Source organism: Xenia sp. Carnegie-2017, unplaced genomic scaffold, assembly GCF_021976095.1.
Source record: "Xenia sp. Carnegie-2017 unplaced genomic scaffold, XeniaSp_v1 HiC_scaffold_6, whole genome shotgun sequence".
Taxonomy (NCBI): domain Eukaryota; kingdom Metazoa; phylum Cnidaria; class Anthozoa; order Malacalcyonacea; family Xeniidae; genus Xenia; species Xenia sp. Carnegie-2017.
Window position 1 is genome coordinate 5,312,869 of NW_025813526.1, and position 8,742 is coordinate 5,321,610.

Consider the following 8,742-nt stretch of genomic DNA (forward strand, 5'->3'; position numbering starts at 1 on the left):
AATTCGTAGTCGCGACTACTATGACTTTTTAAGCAAAGAAAGTAGGTATATTTTATCATTGTGTAAGAAATTAGTTTACAGTACTATTTTTGAGCATCCAGGCTTTACTTTAGAACCTATTTTGAGCGCATATGTACATTTAAAAGGAAATATGACCATGACAACTTTCATGTATTTTGTTCGCAAAGTGAACGGCAAATAAACAATAAAATAGCATAAATATATCGTACATAAAATTTGAAATAGTGAAGATTTTAAAGAGTAAAAGAGTAAAGAGTCCTATGTTTTTGCAAAATTAGTAAAGAGTAAAGAGTCCTATGTTTTTGCAAAATCAGTAAAGAGTAAAGAGTCCTATGTTTTTGCAAAATCAGTATTACCGACTACTTGATATCATTATTGACAAACGGAGTAGTAGCTGCTTCGCAAACGTTGGTGTTTGTAACAATAGAAAGGCTCGTTCTGTTGTTTATAGCTAAATCTAAATTTTGACGAAGTGACTACCACGACAAACTTCCTCGTTCCATTCCCTTACATGGTCAAACTTCGTACTCGTTGTCGTAGTCGTACTCTTGCTAAAGGCGGATCTCCACTAGACGATTTTAGAGACGATTTTATGCACGATTGTCAAAATTTTCGCAACGATTTTTTTAGCAATGGAAATGCATGAATAAAAATATCACCAAAATGAGAAACCACTGATCTGATAATAGACTGGATATAGCTTCCACAGGTAGCAAAAGGGTGATTGCTAGATAGTATACTTCAAAATAAGATTTCCGCTGGGAGACTGGTGCGAGTTTTGCAATATCTTCGGAAAAAAGAAACGAGAGCATCACGAATAACGAACAAAGATAGAGCGATAAACCCTGGGTAAACCTATTATCAATGAGAATAGTTTAGTGTAGGAGTTTTATTGTGATGAAGTTGTTGGTATTTGATTGAATCAGTATGCTAGAAATTCATTCTCCTCAAGGTAAGAATCGCAAAAAATATATAAATGTATTGAATAATTATACTATTTTACTCATATAATTGAAGCAAATTATCAAGATATACAATAAAATACATCCAGGAATATTCACTCATTAATATATATGTACATATATATACGACTATGAGATACAAACATATGAGACTGCGAGATATACAAAGATATATGTCGAATTCAGGTAAATCTTTAACAAACGAAATTTTACGGGTTGAGCCGGTTGACACATCAACAGCCTTATTAGGTAGCAATATTAGTCTACTACAAATTTATTTACATTAAATCAGTTTATGATTAGCATGATATGGCATTTGAGAACAGTACCTATCAGGTTATTAATTAAGACCAGACACTATATTTTTCTCTGATGGCTGATGCAACACTTTGTCTGTTTCCCACCCTGATTATCATCACTGCAACATGTGAAGAGAGAAACATAACCTGTGTATAGCAATATACTTATCCATAATTTTAACCATAATTGTGCAATGTCCCATAATCCAAATGTGCTTTTCTATGGCCTTTCATTATGTCTCATGCATGATTATTTTTATATATATAGTGGTGGATCTAGGAAAATACATTGAAACAGTCCATCAATTGGTTTCATTTAACCTTGAAAAATTCCTAAACAAAGCCATTGTTATAAAGGTACTTCGAATTGAAAAATATTGCCCATAACTTATTTTTCCTTACCCTAGATCCACTACTGATTTTATAAAAATGTACATCATGAACAGTCCTTCAGCATTTTATCATTGTTGACCTTTCCAGAATATGACAAGGCTCTTTGTTTACTTCATGTGGGAACATTGTGAGCTGTTTTCTTTCCAGACACTGTTTTAGATGTTGACGCATCTGGCTCTGTTGGAAAATGACTGCTCTAGGATAAATTCCATTAGCAAGAGAAACTGCATTAGCTATGGCAAAAAGACCACAATCTACAAATCCTGCTTGCTTTTGACAGCACCTGAGTTTTACTAGCAGTAGACCTCCTTTTGCTATACTCTTGTATAAGTATACCAATTGCATGGTGAGTGGATGTGTCATCCCAGGATACAGAGAGTCGTAGACTATCACTGATTGTCCATTTGACTGAGATACTAGCCAATGACCTGGAAGATTATGAAGCTGGATTATGTTAGTCATTGAACTGTTTATATTTGGTAAACCTTCCCCACTAAGTTGGTTTGATACTATCAGTGTATCCATTAGGCCACATGCTTCTGGGAATTGGTTTTTAAGAAGAATTTGTGCTGTATTGATGTGTTTGTCGTTCATTAGATCTCCTGAACTAAGTATGTTTTTATCAACCAGAGATAAATTTATATTTGAAACATGTAGCCAAGGCTGTGGTCTTGAAAGATTTTAAAGCCGTTTATTAGGCGAGCTGAGGTCAATTACATTAGGTCCCGTTGAACACCTCTTCACAGCCTTACCAGAAGGTATTGGTATATGTACTTTATAATTTTTTCATTATTTCTGCACGTCTTCCAACTCGACCAGTGTATGGGTGCTTAGGACGCCCATAGGATCTAATATTAATTGACTTAACTCTTGTTTGCTTCTTTTGACTATTTTTGATTTTGTCATTTTTTTTAGATTCTTGTTTTGGTAGTGAATCTTGAAGAATTATTCCTGCTTCCTGTGGTGCAGAGTTTCGTGCTTCTTCTAGCAATGTATTAAGACCATTGGTAAGAGACAATAGTTGTTGTTTGTCATCTATAAGAAATGTCAAGCTGGATAGTTCTTTCATTAGATTTCTACATTTGAGACGTAGAGCATTTTACCATATGTCTTTTTCGGTGGAAGAGGAGCAAAATCATCAGCATCATTTGGCACAAGCGATTCATTCTTAATGTGTTGAGGTGAATTCTGCTGCTCTTTTTTACTAGGAATATTTTCGAGCGAGTTATCTGCTGGAACTATGGTGTTATCTAGATGAAAAGTGGATTTTCTCGATAAAGTGGGCTGAGTCTATCCCATTTCCACTCTGGAAAAGCTCTTATGCAAGCACAGAAGTGTTTGCACAAAAGTTTGTTGTGTCTCCAGTCTACGCAGGTGCAGTTTGGAAGCGTTTGTTCATCACCAAAAAGTACGATATGGTGCTCCTTCCCTGTTGAACTTTTTACTTCAAAGACCCCTGGGGACACCATGTGGACCATGTCTTTGCTAATGTCACTATCCCAACGCTTCATAATATGAGACACCATTCTGGCAGGTCTGTTGTGCAGAAATTTTGGAAGTTCCTCATTATAAGCACGGTAACCTTCGTGACATTTAACATTTAGCTCAGCATATCTAAAATTGTAAAAGGAAAACGTCACTCACGAATATTATTACATCTTATTAGAATCCAAAGATGACTAAAGTCGACAGTAAGTGCCGCTGTAGTTAGCCTAATCACACCTTTCAATAATTTGTTAATTAAGCAGTTGTTTTTTCAAAAGAAGGGGCCTGTGTCACACAACAAAAACAATACGAAATGAATTTTTCCTTCAAAACTGGTATTTTTTCGTTATAAAAACATAGAATCATTATAGTATTGTGAAGTATTAAAAATTTTACTTTTTGAAGGTATTTGGGAGAAACCGATCAACAAGTGCTGTCAGCATATCACTTAAGGAGCACCCTTTATTCCCATGGAGGTACTCATATTTGAATGCCTTATTCTGTCTTTCAATGCCATTGTTCGTGTTCACTGCACAAATGAAATCTCCTGTCCGATACGCTTGACACCATCTCTGTAAGAAAACGATCAATACAGTATATTTTGCATGTTCTGCTAGTACATAGTATTTTATTTGAGATTATGAAATAATACAACGATATAAGCCCTGGAGATTTGGTTTTACAAAATTGCCTAGTAAAATTTTATAATTTTATAAAAAAGGGTCTCCTTCGAAAATAGCAAAAATTAATTTAGACTATTTCATGAATAGTACATCGCTTTTCTATCAACGTTGATTCCATCGCTATATTTAGTTTACTACCTTAATGTTTGGCAGCCACTTTCCACCAAACCAGTTTCTCATTTTGAGATTTTCTTTCCAAAATATGCTTTCTGTCAGGGCGTTCATTGACTTTTGACATTGTTCAGACGTAGCAGCATGTGCAATATTGCGTAGTAGATTTAGAATTTCCTGTATATTCTGAAAAACACCATTATCTATTTTTGACGTCCACTCCTGCCACGATTTCTCTCGATGAAAATCACAAAGAAGTACTTCCGCATCTATTTTACATGAAAATGTTTTATATGTAATGAAATAACTACTTTTCTCTAACGACACCAACTATGTTTATTTTAGCATTTTTCAATGTTCGATTTTTAACTTTTTGGTCTGCATGTGATTAGAATTATGGCAAAAAATGCGACAATATATTCATACACGTATAAAGTTTATCGGGGGGAATTCAGTAAATGTTTAAAGCGTTATCGTGGAGCTTTAAAAAACCACGATGCAAATCTGTTGTACGTTTGCATACCTGGAAAGGTTGTTTCGAGTGCTTGAATTTCTTCTTCGGCGAAATCTACCATAAAACGAGAAGGCTTCCATATATCAGCATTCCACTCCTTAAACACCATCAACGCTTCCTGTATACATTTGATGTTTTCGAACTGTATGATAAATGATCCAACAACTTGGTAACATACATTTGTTCTCACACACAAGAAATAAAGTGGGAGATCATACTTCGTTGTTCTATAGGTGGCATCGAGTAAGCACATTTGATTGCCATACTTTCCCAGGAGGTGTTTCTGATATTTCGTTTGATGACAGAAAATTAAAGTGCTTGTGTCCATCTCTAACGATTCCTCTGTATCTTCGTTTGAGATGGTGTTATCATTGTTCTCTGTTGACTCCTCTGCACATGGTTTGCCGGAGTGAGGACGAAACAGAAAGAAATCTTGTGGATTTTCAAACTTCCATTTTTTAATAAGCTCTTCCAAGTTCTTTTGATCATTGGAAGAAAAATGGTTCGGCTTTCCTTTGTAAAGATGGTTATAGATATCCTTGTTCGTAGGATAAAATCGCCTGCTAAGTTTATCTGGAAGTTTACACCCTTGAATAGTTCACCATTTACAAATAACTCAAGATATCTACGTGCTTCGCATACTGAGTGAACACCGTCGCGGGCCAGCTCTGCTAGCTTCTCCACTATCACTGGATCCAATGGTTCTCTTATACCAGCTGCCTGCAAGGTGTAAAACTTTACAAAATTTTTAGCTATAGCTAATCTCTTTTAAACAAATTTTACCATTCCAGTTATGTGATTTTTGTGTTCTGAAGGGCGAGGAAACTTCACGACATAGTGCATCTCGATGTCGCTGCTCTTAATTGTGCCAGTTTTCATTGTCTCATGTAATTGCTTTGCTGTTCTTCTTCTGAAGAAGATACTGTCCTTGTCCAACTAAAGAGTAAAACATTGTAATGTCCTTTTACGCACAAGTTTTTATAATTATATATTATTTTGTCTTCATTTTATAGTGTTTAACAAACCTTCATTCTAGGGAATTTTGCAATTTGCGTTATATAGATTAAAGCTGGGCATTGTTTCTTCTTTGTCGTTTGAGCAAACAATCTTCGCGTAGAATTGTAGCAGTGGTCTGTAACCTAAAAATGTATAAATTTAACATTCTTTATAAATACAAGGAAGACGTAAAATATTGTATAGTTGGCTGCATTTTTATTAGCGCAGATTATACATTGTGCAGGAATACACAAGGTGAAAAAAGGCAACGAGATGTCTTAGCAACATTTTAGAGGACGCAAACTATCATTCTTATTACAGTAATCTAGTCATTGACTACCTGTCGCTGCTGATTTTTCTTTCTTCTTTAGCTTAGATTTTTCATTTTGTCTTTTCCTTGGTGGCACCATAAAATTTTATCTCCGACATGCACAAAAGGTATTCCGTCAAATGGGATAATAGGCCCTTGTAACGCTTCATTCTTCCTTTCCCAGTAAACTTTTACGTTGTCTTTTCTAACATCTGAATATGTTAATGATTAAAATTTTACAACCGGGGACGTCTTATATCAATGTAAATTTTTGGTTGTGCTGTTTTTAAAAAGCGTAATATTACGATTAAATTAAGCGCAAGAAGAAACGATTACCAGAGCGTTGTGTCTCTTTATTTATAGTAGTAAAGTGCACTTAATTTATTAGTATGCTATTTACTACTTTTTTATGCAATTAATTTTGTACATTTCAGCTTTTTCAACTGCCACTCAAATTAATTTTTATTAAATTGACGATGTATTAAACTGTTGAGCTAATTACCTTTTGATCCAAAGCTCTTATCACCGTAGTAGACAATGAACTTGCTGTTTGTCTCAACTTCGTATTTCACGATAAGCGGCATTACATCAGACAGGCTTTGCACGGCAGCCCTGTGGCCGTCACAGCAGTCCCAAATTTTATTCATTGACATTAATTCGTTGAAAAATTTACATTACAAAGATAGTAAATTTTCATAAGTTTATAATGACGAACTATAGCCTATATGCGTGGTGTTCATTAATTGTTTTCCCGCAAAATTTTAAAAATGGCGCATTGCATTATAACAAAAAAGGACATCCTTCAAAAGAACACGGTATACTCGTGATGCTCTCGTTTCTTTTTTCCGAAGATATTGCAAAACTCGCACCAGTCTCCCAGCGGAAATCTTATTTTGAAGTATACTATCTAGCAATCACCGTAGCAAAAGTGAAGCCTAATTATATATGCAAAATTCACTTCCGGTTACCACGGCGAGATACAAATTACTATAGAAATGTATGGCGGATAACGTTTACAAACATGGAAACCTCAAGTATTAGTCATGGATAAAACAGGTTATGCGAATCGATTTGACATCAAAATGATTCCGATAGCTGTAAAATATCGACGTTAGTGGTGATTTCAAAGTTGTACATGCCAGAATGTATTTTGTCCCATCGTTGCCAATGCAAGATAGTTCACTGCTCGCTTTCCAATTTCTGAGGCAGTTATGATCTAGTATACGTTTCAGTTCTTTAGAAATGAGGTGAGTTACTTTTTTTATCATTCTTTCTTTATGTTGAGAGATTGTTGACATTTTATTTTTGCTGTAACTTCATTTTTCCATGAGCAAAGTACTACTGATGCTTAAACAAGGCAAGTCGATTTAGTTTCTTTCGCACTTTATCTTTAGTTTCCATTTCTGAGGTTGTTTTTCCCAAATGGTATAGTCGCACCTTGCTGTAGCATTTAGATATGGTCTTAATTAATGAGTAAATATGATTTTCGTGAACAGTGGTATCCAACATGTGTGCATCGAGATCCTTGAATGTGGTCCTCAAATCTATACCATTTACTACAGACAAAGCAATAGCATCAGGAATTCCTTTCCCTTGCAGTAAATTTCCATCTGTAGCTGCCAACATTCTCTGAAAACACCTCTCTGTTTCATTGCATATTACTATTACACTTGCTGTTGGCTTAAACAAATTATCCCTGTCTTTTAAAGTCAGGAAAGCAGACTCATTTTTGTAGTTTCTTGAACCGACTGCTTCATGACAAACAGGACAGTTTATTTTCTTTTGCACCATCTGGGCAACATAGCCAGCCATGTACGATATTGCCGCCTTTTTAAATTCAGATACAGTGGAAAAGCTTGGTGCATCACTATAATCTTCATCCTCATCTCTGTTGTGATTTGTCCCTTGTAAATCATACTTTCGGATGAGAGCAGCATCATCAATTGTCGTACTTGATTCTTTGTTTGGCATTTTATAGGTGTCCCCAATTACTTCCAATATGTTAGTTTCATCTTGTCTGGTGCAGTTGCCATTGCAACCATGGATACTGCTTCTCCTCAAAAGTCTCTTGTATGCAGCTGTAAATTGTTCAGCTGTTGGGTTGTTGTTAAAGCCTCCTGAGGACCGAATTGCTCCAAAGAAAAGATCTAAATGATCTTGGCTAAATTTATAAGTCAAAATATATTTCATTGGTGCATCTTCCCTTTCAACCAACTCAACAAAAATTTGCTTTATGCTATCAATTGCCACAAGAAACCCAACAAAGCCCGTTCTGCGACGGGTTGTGTACATTAGATCACCTGATGAATTTTCAGACCAATAATGTATTCACGGGCTTAATCAAGAAAGGGTTCCCAACTATCCTTGTTACTTTTTCGAAGAGCTGCTTTGAAACCTTTGGCACATGGATTGCGAGAATTAAGGATATCAAATAAATGGTCAAAAGTTCTAATGAACTTCACTGTAGCTTCTGAACCTTGGAACTGTGGAAGCTTTAGAGTTTCCCTACAGTAATCAATTGCATCTGCAACACTGGCACTGAAAGTCTGAGCAGCAAGATTAACTTTCATCTTTTGTTGCCACCACTGGATATGCGAAAACTTCAACTTATTTCCAAGCCTCAACCCTTCTTTTGTTTGTAGTTTTTGTAACTCAGCTAAATATCCCCAACAAACTTTGTTTTCGTCTTTATCAAATAACATCCCACCATCCCCTAAAGTATTTCTTACAAGCTTGAGCATATGACATACATCAAGAAAAATGTATATCTTCTTCTCTTTATTCAATGGATGTGAGAAGTATGGCCTGATGTCAGGAAGTTTTAATTGAGCCCCAAGTTCATGCAGCATTGAAAAGTGACATGATGGTCCATCACAAATAAAAGAAATGATGTCTACTCCAACATCATGCAACCTTTTGATACACATTTTAATTAGATTTGCTCGCTCTTTTCCACTCAAGCCATCAA

At 35.5% G+C, this 8,742-nt stretch overlaps 1 long non-coding RNA gene across 3 annotated transcripts; it reads left to right on the forward strand.

Annotated features, from left to right (window-relative positions):
* The first annotated feature begins 467 nt into the window (after positions 1–467).
* Positions 468–3,830, forward strand: LOC124458192. 3 transcript variants are annotated; one of them, XR_006953064.1, is made up of 3 exons: positions 468–973; positions 2,591–2,682; positions 2,884–3,830. It is a non-coding gene; the product is annotated as an uncharacterized LOC124458192 (long non-coding RNA). The 3 variants fall into 3 exon arrangements; XR_006953065.1 differs by lacking the exon at positions 468–973 and adding an exon at positions 2,271–2,286; XR_006953063.1 differs by lacking the exon at positions 468–973 and adding an exon at positions 2,371–2,433.
* Positions 3,831–8,742: the final 4,912 nt, after the last annotated feature.